The 23,061-nt window shown below is 37.4% G+C and overlaps 2 pseudogenes; one reads left to right on the top strand and one right to left on the bottom strand.

Moving 5' to 3' along the window:
- Window positions 1–3,315: 3,315 nt before the first annotated feature.
- On the bottom strand, window positions 3,316–7,621 carry LOC148575446 (uncharacterized; annotated as a pseudogene).
- Window positions 7,622–13,063: 5,442 nt separating this feature from the next.
- LOC107627964 (uncharacterized) lies at window positions 13,064–19,039 on the top strand (annotated as a pseudogene).
- Window positions 19,040–23,061: the final 4,022 nt, after the last annotated feature.

Below are 23,061 nucleotides of genomic sequence, written 5' to 3'. Positions count from 1 at the left end.
TTATTATTATTATTATTATTATTATTATTATTATTATTGTTATTATTATTATTATTGAGTAACTATATATATATAAGAATCTAATGAATAAATTTATTATTATTTTTGTTCCAAAAATACAAAAAATTATAGAATAATATTATTGTGCAATTAATAATAATAATTATTTTATTTTATTTTTGGAGGGAAGACTGTGATGTCTAACGAAGAGAAATATTAGGGATTGATTTGTACATTAATTTTTTTTGGGGATTAAAATGTTCGTTTTTAAAATTTTTGGGGCTGATCTGGATAATTACTCTGCCGAAAAATTAATTGGGGACTGATTTATCTACCGGAGTAAAATCTTTGGAATTAATCTGTGTATTAATTTTTCTTGGGGACTAAAATATCCACTTTTAAAATTCTTGGGAACTGATTTGGGTAACTACTCCAAAAAGTTTATTCAAGGGTTAAGTATGATTTTGGTCCCCTACGTAGGGGCTGAAAATTTATTTCGTCCCTCACCTCTTTTTTCGCTCTAAAATGGTCCCCAAAGTTTTAGTTTATTTTAAAATCGTCCTTTTTACCAATTATATTTTTTTATTACCAAATTACCCTTTATTAAAAAAATTATAAAATAAAATAAATAAATAAAAAAAGAAAAAAAGAAGAAAAGGGGGGTTACAGAAGCGGAGTGGGTGGGGAGAAAGGGGGGGGAGAGAAAAGGGGAGGGGGGAGGGGGAGGGTGGAGGGGGGAGAGAAAGGGGACCCATGCCGCCGTACCACCGCCCCCGCCCGCCGCTTCTTCACCGCCGCCCGACACCCACCGCCGTCCGCCACTTCTTCTTCTTCTTCTTTCCGCCGCCGCACCCACCGCCGCACCGCACCGCGCCGCCACCACCTCCTCCTCCTCCTCCTCCTCCTCCTCCTCCTCCTCCTTCTTCTTCTTCTTCTTCCACCGCACCATCGCCCATGCCGCACCACCACCATCTTCTTCTTCTTCTTCTTCCGCCTCACCACCGCACCACCAATTCTTCTTCTGTGAACTTAATTTGTTTGTGAAATTTTTGGATTTTTTTTAATTTGTTCTAGAATATTGTTGTTGTTGAAATTTGTTGTGGAATATTGTTGTGGATTTCTGATGATGATGATGATGATGATGATAACCATGATGATAATGTGGTGGTGGTGGGTTCTGGTGGTAGTGGTGGTTTTGTTCTGGTGGTTTAGGTGCTGTTCTTCTTCTGATGATGATGATGATGATGACCATGATGATAATGTGGTGGTGGTGGTGGGTTCTGGTGGTGGTGGTAGGAGAAAACACAGCGCTGCCGAGACGGGGGGGAGGGGGGAGAAAGAGAAGCGGGAGGGGGGTGTTGTTTCGGGAAGAGGGGAAAGGGGGAAGGGGGAAGGTCGCCGCCGCCGCTCCACGCCGCTGCTCCTCCTCTGCCTGCGATTCTGCTTCTGTTTCTGGTTGAGGAAGAAGAGGGGAGGTAGGGAGGGAGGGGTATTTTTGTCCGAAGGACCATTTTACAATAAACTGAAACCTTGGGGACCATTTTGGAGCGAAAAAAAGGTGAGGGACGAAATAAATTTTCAGCCCCTACGTTGGGGACCAAAATCATACTTAACCCTTTATTCAACCACATTGCAATATATGACGTCCCTTTCAATAAAGGAAAAGTTTAGGGGGCCAGCAATTTTATTGAATTTTGGCCAGCATATAACCAGCAGAGAAAGGTGAGCCATTAGATGAAATCTCATACCAATCTAACACCATTAAATCATCATTGATGACTATTTGATGGTTACTAATCACAAAAATTGCTGGCCGAGTAATTACCCAAATCAGTCCCTGAGGATTTTAAAAGCGGACATTTTAGTCCCCAAAAAAAATTAATACACAAATTAGTCCCCATGGTTTTTCTCCGTCAGACATATCAGTCCCCAGACTATTTTCCGGCGTGACTCATCAACGGAAATTGCTGAGTTGGCACGTTAAATCGCACACGTGGCAGTTAAGTGTCCACGTGTGCAAAGAGGACAAAACAGTCCCTAAAGTTTTTTTGAAAAAACGGCGTCGTATTAATACTCCTCATTTCTCATTCTTCTTCATTGAAGGTCGTCCTCATGAAACCCTTGTTCGTCATCTACAGAAATCGACATATCCAGGTTCAGTTTTGATGATTCCAAGTAGAGAAAGTTCATCTTCTTCGAATCATCGTGGAGGGAGACACGGTGGCCCCAATGGTACTGGTCTTATACATGGTGATGTGTGCAGGTTGAGGAACGTTGAAATCACGAAGGGGCAACACCCAAAATGTTTATGCGGTTTGTATGCAATAATCTCCATTTCAAGAACTCGTGAAAATCTGAGCAGGTTGTTTTTTGGATACCCACTATATAAGGTAAACAATTGTTAGTATTTTAGTTAGTTAAAATAAAAAAATTTTGTATTGAATAATCTGTTTTTGGTATGGGCAGGAGAAACTCCCTCATTGCAAATTCTTTGCATGAGTTCACTAGAATTTTCACATCAGCTTTAATGATGGTGTTGCGGAGGTCATGTCTGGTGCGAAGTTGGTTGATAATATGCCACCCGTATGTGAGATTGAAGATGATGGTTTGGGACAAAAACTGATAGAGTTGCAGAGTAGAATTGATATATTAGAGGTTCATCAAAATGTAGCCCCAAAAATTGACTCCAAAAGAAGAGGTTTCAATTTAGTGCCTGTTTTTATGGTTCTAGCATTGTTAGTTTTGGCCTTGGCAGTGGTAATGGTTGCCTTGTAAGAGATTTAGATTTAGACATATATTATGTGTAAGCTTGCTTTTAGTTCAATATTGTGTGAAATTGCAAGCATATTTGTAATGTTTCTTTTTTTGGAATGAATGGTAGTAAATTAAAGCAAGTTTTTGCTATATGTATGCTTATTAAAATCAAGAGCAACTAATTAGTTGATGCTATTAGAATAACAGGGCAATGATTTGGCGTTGAAGTGTGACTATTAGATTTAGTTGATGCTATTAGAATAACAGGGCAACGAGGATAGTTGATGCTGTATATTATATATTTTGGAACTTAGCATACAAGTCTTCAAGAAAACTATTCATGTCATAGTAGCAAACTAACAAGATACTAAAAAGTGTCAAAACACAAACTCTTCATGCATACAGCAGCATGAAACATAATGATAACCAAATTGAGAGTTTCCAACACAACAATCTCTCATCCAAAACTAATATGATAATAGCAAAGTAGAGAATTAAAACACCAAAACACAGTTTAGACACTAAAAAGCCTAATGTTATGTCTTTAGCATACAATACTGGTCACTTTTTTCTCGGATGCTTGAAACCAGGATTTGGAATAAATTGGAACATCCTTGATGCAGTACCCTTGCTGGCAGCTGCCATTATTTCAGCTGAGATCCCTCCAGTTGTTGTAGGTGGTGGAATCGGTGGTGGAGTGCTCGACTGAATAGGGGGTGGTTGGTGTGGCCTAATGATAGGTTGCTTGGCTCTAGCACTAGGTGGAATTAGCGCTTGAAAATTGGCAGGACCTTGCGATGATGGTGGTGTCATAGTTATCTTCATATAACAAATAACAACTCATTAGATTATAAGCCTTTGTATTAGAAGCACAACATATTCACTACTGTTTTAACTTACCACATTAGGCATTACACCCAAGTTTGCTGTTTCTGAAAGAACCTGATTTGCATTACTATTCACATTCTACAAGAGACGAAATATCAATTCAAATTGCAGTCCAATAAAAAAAATATCAATGCAGTCTCCATGAATTATTAAAAAGCTCAATGTAGTCCCTATGGAAGTTTAAAAAAGATAGTTTTGGTTGGTTTTTGTTTTACCTGTGCTTGTGGAGCTGATTGAGAGACATTGATCTCATCTGCATTATGGTTTGAGGTTCCAGAACTAGAACCAGCTCTCACTGTCATTCTCTTATTTGGATTGGTTTGCTTTTTAATTATTGTTGTTGGAGGGCCTTTGCAGGTCTTGTAGTTATGGCCAGTCTCTCCACACTTGCTACAAGTGACCTTAAAAATTTTCTTTACTTTGTTGCCATCAGTTTTACTAGCTTCTAACTCAGATGGGTCCTTTCTCCTTCTCTTCACTGGTCTGCCTATTGGCCTTTTCAACTTTGGTGGAATCGGATTTATGTATATTGTCTTCTCCCAATATTCCTCTGAATTAACTGGTTGAATGCAGTGTTGATATGTAGCTAATGCTGCCCCGATCTTGAGCAGTGGGTGTACATATATTTCCGGTCTATCCCCTCTTCTAGCAATTGCAGCAAGTGCATGAACACATGGGAGACCTATCAAGAAGAAGGCATTCAAATAGTAGCAGATAACAATTTCATAAATGAAAATTAAATGATAAAGTCAAGTAATTGTACCAGTTAGTTGCCACGCGTTACAAGTACATTTGTTTTGAGACAGATTTACAGAAACCTTTGTAGATCCTTGTTGCACCTCAAAGATTCGCCTCTCATCGTCACCAACCCAAATTGGGTGCCAATATCTTACACCTTTCATTATGTCATCAAGCCTCTTTTGTTGAGTAGGAGCCACTTGAGTGCCCATGTGTGTCTCCAAGACTTGCTTGTATTTGGTCATTCTCCTCATGATATAGCACCGGAGTTCCTCACACATCGTTAGAATCGGCTTGGAACGATAATTCACTATTTTTGCGTTCCAAACCTCACACATGTTGTTGGTGAGGTTGTCGCACTTTGGTCCGTGACTGAAATGAGCCTTGGTCCAACATGCCGGCTCGAATTTCGCAAGGTAGCTCCATGCTTCTTCATTAATCCTTTTCAACCTTTGCATGCTTGCTTGAAATTCTGCATCAGTAGTACATTTAGCACATTCCCATACAACATTCTTAACCTGCTTATCCTTGTATCGATTTGTGAAGTTTTTCCAGATATGCCTCACACAGTTTCGGTGGTGAGCGTGAGGCATAACTTCCTTTAATGCAGGCAACAAACCCTAAGCCAAACAATGCAATTAAATAATGAAATTATCAAATCAGCATATTTTTTTAACCCTTTATATTATTATATCATATTTCAGAACAAGTATGTTAAATCAAGTTAATATGCACATGCAGAATTTTTCAGAATTTTGAACACACGCTTCTTTGAAAAATTAATTTGTAACATATTCTATTTATAATTCCCATTGGTTAATCTTATAATATAAGAAAATAATTGCAGAAGTCCATGTATCTCTAGAAACCAAGTTAAATGTGTGCGTTACTAATAAAATAAGTAAAACTATAATCCTGATGTGTATATATTTAGTTCTTTTTAAGCCAATATTATTGAACAATCAAATTAAGGCTTAAAAATAGTTTAACTTTTTGACATCTCCCTTCAAAATTTAAAGCAGCCATCAACACACAATCCCTATTGAAGTAACTCAATAATTCTCATTCATCAACAATTACATTTACAATACTGCATAAATCAGTCATTTAAAAAATTAAAGCAACTCAACTAATAATTTGATATTAGCTACAGTTGTACTTAAAGTAAAACAATTATCAAGTATAAAGCAGCTACAATATCAGCCATTTGAATAATACATAAATCAGCCATTTGAATAATTAAAGTAATTCAAATAATAATTCAATATCAGCCACAATTGTACTTAAAGTAATGTAATTATCAAGTATAAATCAACCATTTTAATACTTGAAGTAACAACAAGAATAACATTTAACTAACAAGAATAACATACCTTTTGTTGGTCTGAAATAAAATTCCACCCATGGATATATTGATCTCCAAGATCTTCTTGCAATAAAGTAAGGAACCACTTCCAACTTTCCTTAGTTTCACTATCCACAACAGCATACGCAATCACATAGAAGTGATTATTTGCATCTTGACCCACAGCCGACAATAGTTGACCCCCAAAGTAACCTTTCAAGAAACATCCATCAAGTCCGATTAGTTTTCTACACCCAGCTTTGAATCCCCTTTTACAAGCCTCTAAACAAATGTATAACTTGCTGAATAATGGAGGTGACTGGGGAATTGGTGTCACATCCAAAATTGTATGACTTCCAGGGTTACTCCTCAATAGCTCGGCCAGGTATTCTCTCAACTTACTGTACTGTGCCCTCTCGTTGCCAATCAAACGCTCTCTAGCTTCTTTCAGAGCCCTATATACCATCTTTCCATTTATTATGACATTATAATCAATTTTGATGTGCTCATATGCCTCACTAAGAGTCATGTGAGGTTGAGTTCGGAGCCTCTTTTCTAACTTTTTTGCCACCCATTTCTGACTTGCCATGTTGCTGCCGAATTCTCTAGCACAAGTGTGTTCCGGGATATAAGTTTTTATCTGGTAACTCTTCAATTGAGTATTCCATGCACAATATATAAGCCATGGACAAGGTGACCTGTTTGCAGGCCCACTGTTGAGCCCATTTTCATTTACAACAGCAGCATTGTTGGATTGGACAGCATCACTTTCTTTTTTATTTTGGACAGCATTGTTATACACATTCACATTCTCCTTAGCCCCATTATCCTCATTTGCATCCTCCACATTTTCTTCCTTCTTGTTCTTTGATTTCCTGGGTTTCTTAATCCTCACAACACCATGTTCACAGTCACACCTAACTCTCCTTTGGTCATTCTTTATGTATCTTATCTTTCTCCCTTCATATATAACATGATCCTTCAATGCATTCTTGAATGTTTCAATGGTTGGAAATTCCATTCCCAACTCGAAATAAACTTCACCAAATCCAGCCCCTTCATTGAACTGTGGAAATTCATATCTCTCCCGCTCATCCTCAGAACTCTCAGGAGTTAATAATGTCTCAGACTCGTAGTCAAATACAGGTTCTTCTATCTCCTCTTCACACTCTTCGTCATTTTCATCCTTTTCATCAATTAGCTGAGAAGCAGCAGTTGGCCTAGCAGCACCATTTGGACCAGCACCAATAAGCCCATCTTTATTTCTCCCATATGTTAGCCCATTAGTCTTCTTGCTACCCACTTGAGTCTTCTTTGTAGTTTTGGTCCTTTCTTTAATATCCTTATTTGACTTCTTCTTCCGCACATCTCCTTCATGGTCTATTTTTTTTCACTCCTAACAGTCTTCTTCTTGATTACCACACACTCATCTTCATTACTTTCATCACTGAATTCGGGTGGAGGAGGTCTATACGGCTCATCTTCTGTGGTTTCATAGCCATCATCGCTAGAAGAACTATTGGATTGATCATGTTCAAAGTCAAGGTGTTCATCTTCAAGTGGAGTTAACATTATTGGGTGATCAAAGTATAGTTCAAATTCTGGACTCTCCTTGTTCTTTTCTTTGTACGCACGTAACTCATTGATCTGAGCATCTCCTTCTATGGGATGTAATCCAGACTCGAGGTCAGAGGTAGAATTATCAAACCAAAACATAGCTTTGTAATCATGATACCCTAAACTTTTGAACAAAGTTTTTAAATCAAAGAAACACAGCAAGTCAATGTCCATTTCGGGAAATTTGCTCACTTTTCCATTAATATATAGCAACACACCCTTATTATCTCGCACAAAGTGACCTCCATGGTGAAAAATAGGAACCACAAAATACTCCATCTACAAACAAAATTAAAATAGAACAAAATCAACAAAACCAAAACTAAAAAACACAAATATACCATTATTTGTGGCTTATAACTACTGAACGTAAAATTAATTCTTAAAAAAAAAAACATACACACATAACATCAGTACAACTCAGAAGTTTCTACAGCCACTAAACCTTAACCATCCAACAAAATTAATTGATTAATCAAATAATGTAATCTCTAATAAACTAATTTAGCCTAACGAAGATTATTTGCTCACCTATTACAATGTGGGTATTGGAGTTGATGCGGCAATCGTTGGCATCCACGTCGACGCTTCGTGCGATTCGAAGGTAACGAAAGTTAGTGACGGCCGTGAAGATGATGAATGGAATTCTAATGTTGACGTTGACGGTGACGGTAGTGATGTGGGAGATGAAGTTGCAGAAGGTTTCTGAGTAAAAAGGGGAGTGAATTATGGGGTTTGATGTCTTTTCAAAGTGGATGAAGACATATGGAGGATAACAAAAAGGTGAGAAGCGTTTCTATTAATACGACAACGTTTTATTAAAAATTTTTGGGGACTGTTTTATCCTCTTTGCACACGTGGACACTTAACTGCCACGTGTGCGATTTAACGTGCCAACTCAGCAATTTCCGTTGATGAGTCACGCCGGAAAATAGTCTGGGGACTGATATGTCTGACGGAGAAAAACCATGGGGACTAATTTGTGTATTAATTTTTTTTGGGGACTAAAATGTCCGCTTTTAAAATCCTCAGGGACTGATTTGGGTAATTACTCCCCTAGCATTGCTCTTCAATAAAATACTTTGTTTCAATTATGATATTTCTACTAAAAAAAAATATTAAATAATCTTTTTTAATATTAACTACTTAATTTTTTTTTTTTTACCAAAGATAGGTGGAGAGACTATGCCATTTGAGCTATTACTCGTTGGCAATATTAACTACTTAATTATTGAATCTTTATATCGATATCGTATTCCAGTTATAGGAAAATGCCAAAAAATTTATTTTTTTATTTTCTAAAATCGTATATCAAAGATTTACAAATAATAATAATCACATAAATACTATTAATAATAAATCTTATATAAATAAATCCAAAGTAAAATTTAGATTCAACATACCACACATACCCTTCCGTATAAACTAAAATTTTAAGCATCAAGAGAGAGGTGACTTTAAGAAAACAACTTGAATTATAAATAAAGTCTACTAATCGGTGCAATTTCATATTGCGTCTTCAAGCCTGTATTACTGAAAGGTGAAAAATTTTGGAGTGAGAACTAAACCAAAGTTCTCAACAATATTTATTCTTCATTAATTCCATAAAATTCTTTAAAATTACGTTAGCAAAATTGGTCATCAACTTCAAGTTATATCCCTTAAAAAAATTTTTGATTAAAAACAACCTTCAATCTAAAAGTAAATGGGTACATAAACAAATTAGATAGTACTGAACACAAACAAACAAATAGAACATAAACAAAGAATAAAATAAAAGCACAGAAAATATAATAGAGAATAATGCTCAAACAAAATGATACATGTATAGTCCTAGTGTATGTCATGAGCTTATGTGTCGATTATCTACCCACATTCTCAACAATATTTATTCTACATTAATTCAATAAAATTCTTTAAAATTACATTAGCAAAATTGGTCATCAACTTCAAGTTATATCCCTTAAAAAAATTTTTGATTAAAAACAACCTTCAATCTAAAAGTAAATGGATACATAAACAAATCTAGGGGTGCACAGACCCGGCCCGGCCCGAAGGCCCGGCCCAGTCCCGAACACTTTTGGGGCTAATTTGGTGTGATTTCATCGGGTTTAGAGCCGGGTAAGGGTCTCAAAAATAGACCCGGTCATTATTTCGGGTCGGGTCCGGGCCATAGCTCGGGTCACCCGAAGTCGGCCCGGTGACCCGGTCATCATACACAATTAATATTTTGTGTTATTAGTGATGGATCATGACTATTCTTATGTGGAATTTAAGTATTGTAAATCTTAATATTTTGTGTTATTAGTCATTATAAAACTATAAGTTAATGTTTTATGTTTAGAATGCATAAGACTTTAGACTAATGCATAATATTGTGTTATTTGTATTGATTTAAATATTTGGTATTATTAGACAATATTAGTATTGATTGTGGTTATACTTTAGTATTGATTGTGGTTATGCTTTAATTTTGAAGAATGGTTGGTTCTTGTTATATTTTTCTAAGTGAATTTTACCATGTTAAATAATGGTTGGAGTCTTAGAAATTTGGATATTTTTACATGCTAGCTTACAAGAAGGTATCAACGTAATGTAATGTTAACGGCCCGGTTTTCACCCTGTTTTTACCCGGTATAATTGTGGCCCGAAAGTGTATTGGTTTCATCGGGTCTAGGGCCGGGTTCGGGTCTAATAAATAGACCCGGTGTATATTTCGGGCCGGATCTGGGTCACATCAAACCCGGCTTCACCCGGCCCATGTGCACCCCTAAACAAATCAGACAATATTGAACACAAACAAACAAACAGAACATAAACAAACAAAACAAGGAATAGAATAAAAGCACAGAAAATATAGCAGAAAATAATGCTCAAACAAAATGATGCATGTATAGTCCTAGTGTAGGTCATGAGCTTATGTGTCGATTGTCTACCCGCATTTTGACATTATCCAGTCACGAGTTCACGTTGTTCCGAATATGATTTTTCAACCCGTGCAAATCAAATAGTTACTTTTCTGTGGCAGCCTCTGCTTTACTGTAGCAGAAAAATAAGTGGACAAAAAACAGATTGATCTACTGTGATAATATCTGCTCTATTGTGGTAGATATAGAACTTTTTGCTCTACTGTAAAAGAAATCAAACAATTATTGCTCTACCCTTCTGTGGCAGGCACATAACTTCATCATTCATTTCACATTCTCATTCATGATCTCTTTTACAGTTGCAATTACGTAAATAGGACAAAACTCACGTCCTTGCCAAACAACCATAACATTACTCGTTATAAGAGTTACATACCAACAATTTTCAATCTCAACTATCTTTTTTCAAAAGGATCATTTAAGTTATTATAATAGCTCTTACTCTAATATTCTCAACATATCTAGTAGTAACACTAAAATCCATTTTGATTTCTTTACAACCTTAAAAGTCACTTAAACCATATAAAAACTAATATTTTTCAAGCTTGAATTCATTATTTTTAAACTGAACCAATTTAGTTTTTTTTTTAAATCTTTCAACAAACATAAAAAAGAAATCAAGCATATAACCCTAAGATTCATTTTTAACTTCACGAACTCATTATTGTCACCAAAATATCTTCGACACTCTATCTTCTTTTCTATTATTAATATATTAAATGAATTCAAAATTTGCAAACTTTATGTCCAGGCGATTGTTTCAAATTAAGCTTTCTAAAAAACTAAAAATAATAATTTTCTGATTACTCTAACTTCAGAAATAGAGAAAAAATCGTGACTGCTCTGCAGTATTAAAACCCAGAAAATAGCAGTAATGTTCAACTATCAAAATTTCATATAAAATCCAAATTAAATACAATGACCTTCAAATGTATTATGGTTCAAATAGACTCATTTAGTTTTTTTTTTTCAATTATTTTCAGGTCAATACCATTTTTAATGAAGAAGTTATGTGACTTGGAAGTTTAGTATTTTTCTGCAAAGTTCTGTTTTAAAATCCAATGAACATATCCTCTTCCAAATTCTATAACTCACTCATTAAAATATGGATGGTCCTGAAATTTAACTCACACATGATAAACTTACTTAGATTTCACCACCAATTAGTTACACTTCAATATCCATCCAAAATTAAAAGTTATAGGCTCTCAAAGTTGCTGATTTAAGAAAACAGAACCTACCTTTTACTGCATAATGTACCATATTTCAAAAATTCATATCTTTAAAATCACAATTCCAACAGTACTAAAATTTTATGATATTAAAATACTAATACCAAAGTTTCATTTAAAATTGGTCCCATATCAAAATTCAAATTGTAACATTTCCAGCCGAGCTAACAAGTTACTACTGTTTTAAAAATTCTGCAGGAAAAATCAGGTTTAACAACCACAATTCAAAAATCCACCATAAATCATATACTTAACAAAAAGACCTCAAACTTTCTAGTCCAACTTTATACATTTTCAAGTTTAACTCAGAATTGGTTTCACGCAATTTTGATCATCACAGAATTAGTTATAGCCTTTTAAAGTTACTGATTTCATTTAAAAGTAATGTAGAAAATCAGATTTCACAGCCTAACTTTGAAAATTCACAACTAATTGTTCAGTTAATACGAAGCCCTCAAAATTGAATCTTAACAAATATACTTATTGTAGTTTTACTTAGCTTTTAATCTCATACCATTTTGATCAATATCGAATTACTGGTTCGCTTTCAAAATTGTCATTTTATTTTGGGAATTAGATTTTCAACTAGTAGCTTAACATTTCAAGATCCATTCTTTCAACACATCTCAAAATCAGTTCCAATCAGTCACCAACCAATACCACGATCATTACAATATATCGAATAACCAGCAAACTGGCAACCAATCCAATATAATCCATCAAAGATCAGAATTTCAGTCAATTTATCGCAACAGTCAATAACTCAATCACAATTCACAACCACATTCAATTTTAATCATAATTCAGAGTAATCACAACACTTAACTATTTTCAAACACATTTCAAGCCATTCACAACAATTAATCAACTCTTATCCATTATTAATTATTTGCAATTATCCAATTAACTTTGTAGGCATTCTAAAATTAAAACTGTTAAACTTTAAAAATAAATCCCCTACCTCAATGTCACAATTAAAAAAAATCGTAAGCGGAATTATGGAGAGACAACTGGCAGGGCCACTACTAGCCATGCAACAGTTTCAATCAAGATAGCAACGGTATTGCATCTCAACACAACTGGGACAGTAACAGCGTTAGCTCTCACAGCAGTGACCATGGTTGAAGCGAAACAAGAAATTCAAATATAGGGTAAAAAACCCAAATAAGCCAAGGAGAGCTCCAAATTACCCAAATCAGCCAAATCAAAAATCCACACCTGAATCCACCAGGACAAATTATTATATAATTCGAATCAATAAGATTCGAATTATACTATCAAGTAATTCGAATTGATATAATTCGAATTATGTGCACGCAACGAATTTAAGTAATTCGAATTGAGTTAATTCGAATTACTAGGAAGGAAACAAAATAAAGTAATTCGAAACAAGCTGTTTCGAATTATACTTAACTAATTCGAACTTAGTTAATTCGAATTACTAGGTTAGCTTGTGATACAACATAATTCGAAACAAGTTGTTTCGAATTATATATATATAGTGCGAACCAGAGCTGTATATATATGCTGTGAACTCATGATGCTCTCAACAAAGAGGGGAGATGGCTAGTGAGGAGAGTTTCCTAGTGCTGGTACATTACAGAGGGTCGATTAAGAGAAAAACTCAGTTCGGCGTGAAGTTCACTGATAAGGATCCCCTATGTATTATCGTGACGCCAACAACCACCTACGATGCTCTTGTTAGCTCTGTGCTGGAGAAGCTTGGTCTCGAAGGAGTTAAAAGGGTCAAGAAGTTTTTTTACCAGATTCCAACAGCGGTGCTCCATGACACCGTGAAGTTTGATTGTTCCACAATCGGTAGTGACGAGGACTTGCATGTTATGTTTCTTTGTCGTAGGCAGTTTCCCGAGGTAAGGACACCAGAGTTGTTGGCAAAGTTGGTTGATGTGGTATCTAGCTCGGGTGGTTCGAACCGGAATGCCAATACTATAGCCGCGGTTGCCGGCTCGAGCTCGAGACCTGCTGTTGCTTCATCCTCTGCTCCTGTGTATGAGCCACCGATGCAGCCTGTTGCGTCTCCTTCGTTTGCCGTTGATCTGAGCGGCAATGTTGGAGACGCGGTTCGGTATAGGGAACATATTCCCACCGAGGTACATTGTCCCACACCGGCTGGTGTTGGTGATGGTTTGTTTGATGATCCAGATGACGATGACGTGGAGCCGGATATGATCGCTGATGAAAGCGGCGATGATGTTGGAACTACTGTTCCGAGAAGGGCTACAGGTGGATCTAGTTCTGGCACACAGCAGTATCCACCCCATTTTTCCTCGTTGGACCTGGATGCCATGCGGCAGGACGAAAATGCTCTGCAGCCCTCAGGATTTGGCGCTAGAGATACCGAGGGGTCTGCCGGTATGAACGAGTTCCAGGTTGGCCAACAATTTCAGGATAAAGATGAGGCGCTGTTGAGTGTGAAGACGTACAGTATCCGCCGAGGGGTCCAGTACAAGGTCGTTGAGTCTGACTATCGCAGGTATGTGGGAAAGTGTTCTGAGTTTGGGAATGGGTGCACATGGCTGATTCGGTTGAGTCTCCGACAGCGGAAGGGTATCTGGGAAGTGAAGCGATACAACGGACCGCATACATGTCTCGCCAGCTCCATCTCCAGCGACCATAGGAGTCTGGACTACCATGTGATATACACCTTCATTATGCCGATGGTTAGGGCTGATGCAGCTGTGAACATCAAGGTGCTTCAAAATGCCACGGCCGCACACTTTGGGTTCAAGCCAACGTACAAGAGGGTATGGATGGCGAAGCAGAAGGCCGTTGCCGTCATATATGGGGACTGGGACGAGTCGTACAATGAGCTCCCTAGGTGGGTTTTAGGAGTTCAGCTGACGATGCCTGGCACTGTAGCCGTCCTCAGGACTTGCCCTGTTCGAGTTGGGGGACAGGTTGACGAGTCTCAGGTTTATTTTCATAGGCTGTTCTGGACTTTCCCCCCTTGTATCCAGGCATTCCGTCATTGCAAGCCTTTGGTGAGTATTGATGGCACCCATCTATATGGGAAGTATGGGGGAACATTGCTAGTCGCCATTGCACAGGACGGAAACTCGAACATCCTCCCCGTGGCATTTGCACTAGTTGAGGGTGAGAATGCTGAGTCATGGTCTTTCTTTCTTTCCCACCTCCGTGAGCACGTGACACCTCACCCGGGTCTGTTAGTTATTTCAGATAGGCATAACGGCATCAAGGCAGCCCTCGAGGCTCCGGATGGGGGATGGCTACCCCCGGCTGCGTACCGGGCGTTCTGCATTCGACACGTTGCATCGAATTTTGCCTTGATGTTCAAGGGAAAAGATGCCCGGAGGCTTCTTGTTAACGCCGCATATGCCAAGACCGAAGTGGAGTTCGACTACTGGTTTGACATTCTGCGCTCTGAGAATCCGGCAATGTGTGACTGGGCGAACCGAATCGAGTATTCGTTGTGGACACAGTACTGTGATGAGGGTCGGAGATTCGGGCCCATGACGACCAATATTTCGGAATGTGTCAACTCAATCCTGAAGGGGGTAAGAAACCTCCCTGTTTGCTCGCTGGTGAAGGCCACATACGGAAGGCTAGCTGAGCTATTTGTCCGTAAGGGTAGGGAGGCCGAGGCTCAGATGTGTACTGGACAACAATTCAGTCAATACCTAGTAAAGTGTATCGAGGCCAACCTGAAGACAGCCAGGTGCTTCACGGTGACTGTTTACGACAGGGATAACTCGGAATACACCGTTGCTGAGACGACTCTGACAGGTTCATTCTCTCTTGGTACGTACAGGGTCTCATTAGGGTCTAAGACTTGTGATTGTGGATACTTCCAAGCACTTCATTTTCCCTGTCCGCACGCACTGGCATGCTGTGCTTATTCACGACTTACATGGCAGCCTTACGTCCACGAGGTCTATCGCCTTATTTCCGTTTTCGGTGTCTATCAGATAGGATTTACACCTCCCATTCCAGAGGGTTTCTGGCCACCTTATGCCGGGCCTACCGTTATACCGGATCCGAATATGAGGCGTGCGAGGGAGGGTCGTCCTAGATCCACAAGAATTCGCACCAACATGGATGAAGCAGATCCGAACCGGCCAAAGAGATGTGGCCTCTGCAGGCAGCCAGGTCACACCAGGCGTCGTTGTCCACAAGCCGCAGGCCCCAGCGGGACTGCTGGAAATCAATAGGAGATTTGGCTTGTCTGTTTTTATTTGTTAATCTAGTAGCACTTGTCTTCTACTTCAGTTAGCAACCATTGTTCTCCGTGGAACTAAGTTGTTTCGTATGAGTAATGAAACTTGTTATTCGTACCAAATATTTCTGTTGAATGTCTTTTAAATGATTGAAATTAATATCTAAAACAAACAACATTATATCATGGGATGACTCATAATGAATAACATAACATCAAACTATATATCATAACATAAAAGTAGAAGACATCAGAGTAAATGACATAACAAAACATCAAAGTACATAACATAACATCAAATAACATAACAACAAAGTACATGCCATAACAATGATAAGCAACCCATAAGGTACACAATATAAATATAACAACATGACATACACCACTATCCATAAATCATCTAAATAGGTGCAATCCAGTGCCGCAACGGCGTGGCACCCGTGTCCGGGAACCCCTACGTATAAGTGGCTCCTCATCCTCAATCGACTCGTCGCTGTCATCCGGAAGTGGCTATCTCGGGGTCATAGGCGCAACATGCACGGGTCTGGATGATGACGGGCCGGCAACTGAATGTGACCCAATAGTCTGGGCCGATGCTGGGGTCCCACCCATGGCAAAAGGATGCGCAGGAGCTACCGTGGCAGGCTCGTTCAGATCTACATCCAGGGGTGCCTATGTCCCTGTCGTCTGAACCCGTCCAGCTGCAGCCTCATCCTCCTGCATGATGGTCCGGATATCATCAAGGAAATGCGGTCCGCCAAACTCGGCCACAATGCCATCACTGGCAAGCAAGTCTCCAAACATCGAGCCCGGACTCACCCATGGAGTACTCTCCTGAAGGGTATGATCATCACCGGGAACACCTACGAAATAATCTCCAAGACCTCCACCACCAAGCCCAGCATCAGTGTGACTCGTGGGATCTCCCATACCAGATCCACGCGACCCACCATCATGCCCGCCCTGATGGGCCCTATCAACCCCCGCAACATCACCTCCCCCAGGCATCTGGGCACCCTCTCTAGCAGCACCCACCCTCCTCCTGCCTCCACGACCATGAACTCTCCCCCCACCCCTTACTGGGTCGTCGACGTCATCCATAGCCCGACCCACCCAGTTCCACTCACGCTGGCTACGACGTGTCCCAACTCGTGCTCTCCGCTCAATACGACGTCTGTCAGGAACATCCTCGACCCCGTCCATATCTGGAAGTCGACCTGCACCCCTCTGCGTCGCCTCATCTGGAATAGGAATACCTCTCGGATCCCCCAATAACATCTCCGGCGACAAAAACCTCTTTCCGTGCTGATACCACCATGTCAAGAAATCATGTGACGGACCGGGTCGGGCACGATGTCAAACTGTAGAACGTGCTCCGCACGCTCCTGCCAGTGAAGATGCCAATCAGCGTACTGTACCGGGAACCAACGGTCACCTCCTCTCCCGTCCTTCGACATCAAGAAGTCGATGTTCACAGCGGGAGACGGTGTGGGCTGAACGCCGCCAAACTGAGGTAAAACTCTATCAACCTGATGCCACTCGACAACCGCAAAATAAATCAGGGACGTCCTGCACCGCCATAACATCGTATGCCGAGGCTCCAAGACCTCCGGATGGACAACCTGGATGACGTCGAGTGCGCTATAGGGCATCCATATGAACTGGAAAAATAAAAATAAAAACGTTTGTACACTTATGTTAGACAATATAAACTGAAACAATGACTTCAGATACACATATGTTCTGCGTACTTACCTGCCGAGGCTGTAACAAGTCGATCTTCAGGCGAGCCATCTGTACCCGAGGTCCCTTGTTGCTAATCCCAGGATTGTAACCAGACCATCTGCGTACGAGAAACATAAAAATTGGTTGCATAATCGAAAATAAATACAAGAAGAATATATAGTACAAAACAATAACGGTACCTCGAGGCAAGTGGCCAGCTAATCTCATCATACCCAGATGGTCTAAGAGTGGGAAACCTCCAGAAGATCCAAGACTGTAGTAACTGTAAAGGGCCAGCTAACTTCACCACATGTCTGTTGGCGACTCGGCACATGCACCTGTACAACCATGCTAGTGCGGCCGACCCCCAACTGTAGCGACCCATCTCCTCAAGCCGAGCAACATAAGGTAGCCATTTGATGTGTATACGATTGCCGGACTTGTCGGCAAACAGCTGCGTGCCCAATAACATCATGATATAGGCCCGGGCAAAGCGCCTAACTGTCTCCTCATCAGCCCCGTCTGGACACTCTGCAAATGTCTCCTGAAACCAGGTGCAGTTGACTGCGAATTTCTGCACCTGGTTCTCGGGAGGTAAAACACCGAGCAACTCATGGAACCACTGCCAAGCAGGTCTCCCACCCTCAATGTAAAGGTGGAAGTCTGTCAGGCAACCACTAACGTAATCTCCGTCGACTGGCAACCCCAGCTGGTATGCGACGTCCTGAAGCGTGATGGTGCACTCTCCGAACGGTATGTGGAAGGTGTGCGTCTCAGGCCGCCACCTCTCGACAAATGCGCTGACTAGGGGCTCGTCTAGTTGGAACCATCTGTCGTTCAGTCTCGCAAGATGGTACAATCCGGCCATCTGCAAGTACGGAACGTACCTCTCATCAAGACGCATCCCCTGCTGCCGCCTAACGCTGGATATGCAACGACGAGGCTGGCCAGTACATAAACCGCATAATTAGAACAGATGCACAAACCACTAACATATACAATATATTTCATAAGGAACCAGAAAATAAATCGTGATGGGTAAAAGATATATGAAACAAACGAACAACATTTTATACACAAACCGCTCACTCAAACCACGTGCAAATACCATTAACAAAAACAGATGCATTTTCACATTTATCATAAACCACTACCGTTAACCCCTAACCATCACTGAAACCACTAGCCGAAACCGTTAACAAAAACCCAGTACAAAAATCACTAACAAAAACCACTGGCCTAAACCGCTTGCTTAAACCGCTAACACTAAAATAAACCGCTATAAAAAACCATTAACAAAACCCACTACCATACACCACCAACTCAAACCACGCCCCTAAACCGCTAACCATCACTAAAACCACTATCCAAAACTATTAACACAAACCGCTTACAAAAAACAATTTCAAATACCACTAACAAAAACCACTGGCCTAAACCGCTTGCCTAAACCGCTTGCTTAAACCACTAATACTAAAATAAACCGCTATAAAAAACCATTAACAAAAACCACTAGCCTACACTACTATCCTAAACCACTATCCTAAACTACTAACAGTAACATAAACCATTATCAAAAACCATTAACAAATACCGTTATCATAAACCGCTTTCATAAACCACTAACCTCGTCGTTGATCACACCGGCGATATGAGCAACTCCATCCAAACGATAAAGCCTTCCCGGATCGTCCCCCATCGACAAAAAAAGCCGCTCTGGTCTTACTCGTACTGAACGTTGGTCTTTTTCTCTGGGATTTGGTGGGGTTGGAGAATGAGAAAGTGATTCGAATGAACTTGGTTCGAACTCCTTTTATAGCCGAAACCCTTGTAATTCGAATCAACTAAATTCGAATTACTATGCAAATCAATTTTCACCTAATTCGAATCAACTAGATTCGAACTTCTCTAAAGTGCACTTCTCCTAGTAATTCGAATTAACAAAATTCGAATTAGGTAAGTATAATTCGAAACGACTTGTTTCGAATTACTTCATATTTTTGCATGTGTATAATTCGATTCATATCAATTCGAATTACTTTTATTTGTTGCATGCATATAATTCGAGTTATATCAATTCGAATTACTTGAGAGTATAATTCGAATCTTATTGATTCGAATTATATAATAATTCGTCCTGGTGGATTCAGGTATGGATTTTTGATTTGGCTGATTTGGGTAATTTGGAGCTCTCCTTAGCTTATTTGGGTTTTTTACCCTCAAATATAATACTGTAAAAATTACTTTCGGAACATATAAAATTTTATTGATCAATATATCAATGAGCTCAAATAATTATTTTTAATTTAAATTATAAAATGAACATATTAGTCACATTTTTATAAAATACATTTTAAACCCAAATATCAATTATATATTAAATCATATAACCTTTTATTATTTTTCCATAACATTAATTTCAATTTTTATAAGATAACTAATTATAATAAAAATTGTACATAAATATTAATTAACTTAAACTTGAAGTATTTATAAAAATCAATTTAATCATTCCCAATAAATTAATCTCTAAGAGCTCAAATTAATAAAATAAACCATAATTTATTCATAATAGAAATTACTTACATTAAATTATATAATGCTTCCATTACTGAATTTTAATTTCAAATTATAAAATAACCAATTATAAAAAGTTACACAAGAATATTAATTAACTTGACTTTAAATATTCATAAAACTAATTTAATTACTCTTAATAGATTAGTTTATAAAATAAAGAGTTCTAATTAATAATAAGTCATAATTTATTTATAATAGAAATTATTTAAATTAAATTGTACAATTTTTTTTAATTATTAAAATTTTGCAAAATATTCAATTATAATAAAATTACATAAGAACCTTGATCGATTTAAAATGAAATTATTTCGTAATCTATTCAATTATTTCTAATAGAATAATTTCTAGAATATAAAGTTTAAACTTAATAAGATAACAACAGAATTTATTCATATTTAGATTTTCAAAAATACGGGATGTTACACAATAAATATTCAATAAAATAAATTATTTATCATATTTAAAATAAAAATTTAAATTTAAAATAAAAAAATATAATAAATATTTATTTCACATTTCATAATTTATTATTCTTCAAAATTTTATTATTCTTCAAAATTAATTAATTTCTTTTGAAAACTTAATTTCCTAAATCACACATTTTAAAAGTTTTATTTAATAACATTACAACTAATACTCACTAGAACAACTTACTAATAATATATTTCAATACTTAACAAAAGCTAATATGACAATAAACTTATTTCATGTTATCAAAACATAATCTATTCTAATAATGTATAATAATACTAAATCTATAAAAGTACCCTAATTATAACTATATGCTTATTTGTTTAAAGGTTTAATTATTCTGTTAGTCCCTATAGTTTCGCAACATTTTCAATTAGGTACATATACTTTTTTTTTCTTTTAATTAGGTCTCTGCACTAATTTTTTTTTCAATTAGGTCCCTCTTAGTAGTAATTGACTTAATTTTATAAAGATCCAACTAAAAAAAAAATTGGTGCAAGGACCTAAATTAAAGGGAAAAAAAAGTGTAGGGGCCCAATTAAAAAAAATTGGTGCAAGGACTCAATTAAAAAGAAAAAAAAGTATAGGGACCTATAATTAAAAATTTCGCGAAACTATAGGGACCAACAGAGTAATTAAACATTGTTTAAAAGAGAAAAACAATACTAACCTAAAAGTCAATTATTCCCGCGATATGCCATGTCACATTCAAGTGGTTGATGTCATCATCTCGTGCATCTGCGTGCGCCATAATGTTCGAGTATCTCAAGAATATTAAAAAAAAAGTCCGAAAGAGGGAGAAATGAAGCAAAAGAAAGAATGAAAAGGACATTTCAGACGCTGTACACGACTTGCTTATATAGGCACGTAAGTCTTATCTCGTTTACAGTGTAAACGAGATAAACCACGTATCACAACACGTGTATAAACGTGATACGTACAAGGCGGTACATGACTTCACAACTTTAATTCATTTATAGTATAAACGGGATAAGTAAAAGAATACAAATTGGTAAATAAGTTACAAATAATATATATCCATAAATAAAATAATTAAATTATTTATTAAAAAAAATTCCTGCAAAAATGAGGTGTAGTTTAGTTTAATATTATCATACTTTTGTGTAATACTTTAATATGAGAGATAGTTAGTGTAAGTAGAAATCATGAATATCAATTTGAAGTAGGACAGAAAGCCAAAATGAAATTATTGTTGACGAATTCTAAAAGATAAAATTATCTCTAAAAAAACTTGACTAACGTTTTTTACAGGAAAGAATCTTTGAAAAGTAATTTTGTTATTGACGATTTTTTACTGAAGAAATTTTAAAATATTTAAAAATAACACTTGTGGCTAACGATTTTAAAAAAAAAAATTATCTATATATAACATTCTTCTCTTTACATGCCACTCCTCTCCCGTTTAATTTTATATAGAGTAATGCTAAGGGGCCAGCAACTTTTGTTATTGGTAGCCATCAAATAGCCATCAATGATAATCTAATGGTGTAAGATTGGTGTGAGATTTCATCCGATGACTCACATTTCTCTACTAGTTACATGCTGGCCAAAATTCAATCAAATTGCTGGCCTCCTAGACTTTTCCTTTTATAATTATTCTTCTTCGCCACAAGCAATTTTTTCATTTATATTTTTTTCTTATGTGCTTAGCGAAAGTTAGTTTTGTCGTTAATTTAAAAGTCTATTATGATGGTCAAATTTTATCAGATGCAACTAAAGATGTAATATTTATGTGTGACAATTCTTGTATTTTTTTCGTTTCTCTTATGATATTATTCGATGAGTTTTAAAAGTATTATTTTTCGAAGTATAGATTCTCAAACTAAAGAGAATGACAAAAATTTTAATACAGGCGTCCTATATTAATATTTAGTGAGTTCATTCAATTTCAAACAATGTGCATCAATGATAATGCAAGTTTATAAAAGAGATGTTCTTAATATACGGTCAAACTCAATCACAAATGTCTGTCATTATATTGTATGTAGAGTTCAAACGGTTGTCTTATACTGTTGACGAACCTGACCCAACCTGAATATCAATTAAAAAGATTATAAAGTGAAAGTAAAAAAGAATTTGAAGGCAACTATGAAGTTGTCCATCCGAAGAGGTAAATGAATGGGGAGGTATGAACCATACAAATGTACAATGACACGCTACACGGACGACTTCAATAAAAATTGTTAGTCACGATTCTCCTAAGCCTCCATGTCGTTGATCATCGTTGGACATATCGTGGCCATTGATTAAAGCAATATTCTCCTTTCTCTCAATCGAAGTCGTTCTTTTTCAATAAATCTCTCTCAATCCTCTCAAATATTCAGCCTTATAGGAATTGTTAGTAACAACTTTTTTAAGTGGTTCAAACTACATAAATCATTGGTCGAGTTTTTTAATTCAGGTAAATTTTAGTATAATAGCAGCATATTACACTGTTATATTATAGAGGTATTACCGTATTACACCATTCCAACTTTTATATTAAAATTAATTTAAAAATTTGGCGATATAACAAGACTAATTATATGCTGTTTGAAAGATTTTAAATTGTTAAAAAAATTTTGGTGT

Source organism: Arachis ipaensis, chromosome B2 (assembly GCF_059453495.1).
Source record: "Arachis ipaensis isolate K30076 ecotype BB chromosome B2, ASM5945349v1, whole genome shotgun sequence".
Lineage (NCBI taxonomy): Eukaryota > Viridiplantae > Streptophyta > Magnoliopsida > Fabales > Fabaceae > Arachis > Arachis ipaensis.
The sequence above is the reverse complement of the archived record's forward strand: the minus strand, read 5'-3'. Positions and strand labels throughout refer to the sequence as shown.